This window comes from Panthera pardus, unplaced genomic scaffold (genome assembly GCF_024362965.1).
Source record: "Panthera pardus isolate Hobbes unplaced genomic scaffold, ASM2436296v1 HiC_scaffold_27, whole genome shotgun sequence".
NCBI lineage: Eukaryota > Metazoa > Chordata > Mammalia > Carnivora > Felidae > Panthera > Panthera pardus.
The window spans coordinates 7,802,723-7,806,570 of NW_026526843.1; positions in this window are offsets into that span (position 1 = coordinate 7,802,723).

Genomic DNA, 3,848 nt, shown 5'->3' on the forward strand with positions numbered 1-3,848 from the left:
TTCTGTTTTTGAACTAAGCAAAAACCAAGAGCATTACCAGTCCCTCTGGAGGCTTGTGCAGATGAACAGTCTTCATGTTGAAACCTCGCAGTTGCCTTGTAATGATCTTGTTAAAAATCAGAAATCTGCTTTTGGAGCACCTGGCTGACTCCGTCAGTAGAGCATGTGACTCTTGATCTCAAGATCATCAGTTCAAGCCCCACGTTAGCTATGCGCCTACTTAACAACAACAACAACAACAACAACAACAAAATATATATATACACATGAAACAATAAAATAAAAAATCTGTTTTTGTTAAATGCAGGTTTATTTTTACATATCTTTTAGTATTTCTTTAAGATAGACTTTATAGGGGCGCCTGGGTGGCTCAGTTGGTTAGGCATCCAACTTCGGCTCAGGTCATGATCTCGAGGTCCTTGAGTTTGAGCCCCACATGGGGCTCTGGGCTGACAGCTCGGAGCCTGGAGCCTGCTTTGGATTCTGTGTCTCCCTCTCTCTCTGCCCCTCCCCACTCACGCTCTGTCTCTCTCTGCCTCTCAAAAAATGAATAAATGTTAAAAAAATTTTTTTGAAAAGATAGACTTCATAAAGGGGCACTGGGTGGCTCAGTTGGTTAAGCGTCCAACTTTGGCTCAGGTCATGATCTCGCAGTTCTAACCCCGCATCGGGCTCTATGCTGACAACTCAGAACCCACTTCGTTTCAGATCTTCTGTCCTCCGCTCTCTCTGCCCCTCTCCCCCTTGCACGTGCACACACACATGCACTGTCTCTCTCTGTTTCTCAAAAATAAACATTAAAAAAAATAGATGTCGTAAAGTAGGTTTCCTGCATCATAAATCATATGTATTTGACATTTTGATTGATGTTGCCAAACTATGCTCCAGAAACATGGAAGTCACACCAGCACTCAGCACCACTGTGTGTGACCGTGTTCGGTTGCCCCTAAAAGAAGGTTTTAGGAGTGAAAAGAAAGGGGGCAAGTAGAGACAGTGACCAGCTGTTCCAGGAGTTCACGTTCAAGGAGTGTTGCTGAAGGGGAACAGAGGAATGGAAATAGAGGTGGCCGGGTTAACAAAAATGGGAGATACGTGGGCATATTTGGTGATAGAAACGAGCCAGTAGAGACAGAGAAATTGAAGCGGGAGGGAAAGGGGTAACCGCTTAAGATGAGCCCCTCACTCGACTCATTGCCAAATGAATAGGCAATTGTCTCAGTACCATCAATTGATGAATCCTGCTGTTCCCTATTGATTTGAAATCTTAAAAAGAGGACATTTTCCCCCATGTGCTTTACACATTGTTCCCAGTCAGTTTGCAAGTTATAGTCATTGCTATTTACCCGTCTTTTTTTTTTTTTAAGTTTATTTATTTATTTTGACAGAGAGAGAGAGAGGGAGGGAAAGAGAGAATCCCAAGCAGGCTCTGCGGTGTCAGCACAGAGCCCAACGCGGGGCTCGAATAATCCACGTGAGATCATGACCCGAGCCGAGATCGAGAGTCAGACGCTTCACTGAGCCAGCCAAGCACCCCTGTTATTTACCTGTCTTATTTCAGCAATTACGTTATCAGTTTGTGAAAACTCTTCTTCTCCGATCACCTTTTTTTTCATAGCAGAATGATTTTGTTCTATGGATGCAAGATTCTCTTGGACATGTCTCAAAATGCCGATTCGAAGTTTTGAAACGTTTTCCACATTAACTTTCCCCTCCAAAGTCAGTTCGTTTGCTTGTTCATGTTAGTGTTTCTCTGTCACGCTGTTGGTTTTGCTTCAACGTCTGGTGATTGGCCATTCATCTGAAGGACTAGATGACTACAGTTTGGCGCCGGGTTTGGGGTCCTCTGCAGTTGTGAAAGGCACTGTTCACCTGATGGGTTTTCTCTCTGAAAGCGACAGAGCTGCGCAAGTGAACGTTTGGGGGCGGGGGGGGGGGGGGGGGGGGGGGACGGGTGTGCCCACAGCAGGGTTCCCATTTGTGAAGCGTGCATAGGAAAGAGGTTGCCATCGGTGTCGGACCGGACGTATCGAGTTTCAGGGGATGTTCTGCCAAGATGCCTTTTGTCTCTACATTCTCATGGCTGACCCCCCAATTACCTGGGCACTCCCTACTGTCTCCGACCACAAAGTCCAAGCGGGGCTCCGTCTCTGGGCACAAGAAGTGCTTTATTTATAAAGCTGTTCTCACTGGCTGTAGCCAGGGGTGAACACTACAGCAAGACACTGTGCACAGAGTTGGAGAACGGCCCATCTGCCTTGGCAGACTTATAACTAACTTCTCTGCTTTCTGCTCCATGACTCACTCTAGCCTCTACTAATTCAGAGCTTTTCCTGGGGCTCTGTTTGAAAGATTCTCAGTCGTTTCTCCCATATTCCTTCTCTCATCCCTGTGTTAGCAGGGTGTGGGTTCCACATTATAACTTCCAGAAGTTGCTTTATTATTCCTGAAAGGTCACATAACCGTGGTTTAGTGCACCGGCTCTAGAGTCAGACGGCTTGGCTGGGACAAGCTCTTAACCTCTCTGTGGCTCTGTTTGCTAATTGTTTTTCCAGTGTTAAAGTCTAGTTTATTGATATTGCCTTATTGGGCTAGCCCAAGAATCAGCAAACAGTTTTTCTTTTTCTTTTTAAATTGTTTTTGATGTTTATTTATTTTTGAGAGAGAGAGAGACAGGAAGTGCCAGGGGGGAGGGGCAGAGAGAGAGAGGGAGACACAGAATCCGAAGCCGGCTCCAGGCTCCGAGCTGTCCGCACAGAGCCCCACGCGGGGCTTGAACTCACAAACCGTGAGATCATGACCTGAGCCGAAGTTAGACGCTCAACCGACTGAGCCACCCAGGCGCCCCTTCTTTTTCTTTTTTATTGGAATGTAGTTGACATAAGAATGTATTCGTTTCAGGTGGACAACATAGTGATTCATTTATATACATTACGAAGTGATCGCTGAGATAAATCTAGCTGCCATCTGTCACCATCCGGTGTTGTTACAATATTATTAACTATATTCCCTATGCCGCACTTTACAGCCCCGCGACTTACTTATTTTGTAACTGGAAGTGTGTACCTTTTAAAGCCCTTGCCCTTTTCACCCATCCCCCTCTGTTTACTCATCTTTCAATTTAGATAATAATTGTAACTTTTCTGGGTTTTTGTCCTTCTTTTTATATTTCTTCTGGCATTTTCTCAGGGTTTTGGAAGGACGACGAGATTAAATATGTGAACTCTGTCCATCACCTTGAACTGGAAGGGAGCACTTGCATTTGAAAACAATAAAAATGGACGTTCTAGGTGGCTAATTGTCTACCATTTTGAATTTCACAATATCTTAGTTTACTTAGAATAGCACAGCCATAGGAAATCCTAGAGACCCTCTAATAGAGTACTCAGTCTTTAAAAATGAGCAAAGACTGGGGTGCCTGGGTGGCTCAGTTGGTTGAGCGTCTCACGATCTCATCGGGCTCTGTGCTGTCGGCACAGAACCTGCTTTGGATCCTCTGTCCCCCTCTCTCCCTGCTGGTTCTCTCTCTCTCTCTCTCTCTCTCTCTCAAAAATAAACAAATATTAAAAAATAAAATAAAATGACATCTTTAAAGAAAAGAAAAAGGAACAACAAACTTATTGGACCCCCTCCCGTACCCCCAGACTCTGCTCGATCTCTCCTCCCCTTTTCACTTCCAAATTCCTGCAAAAAACTTCCTCGTTGCCAGTCTTTTCCTCTTGTCCCACCTCACTCGCATCTGCCTCTGGCCACATCCCTCCTTAAGATCACATATGATCTCCATGTCACAAAATCCAGCAGAAAATTCTCGGGCCCCAGACTCTTGCAGTTCTCAGCAGCATTGGCCCCAG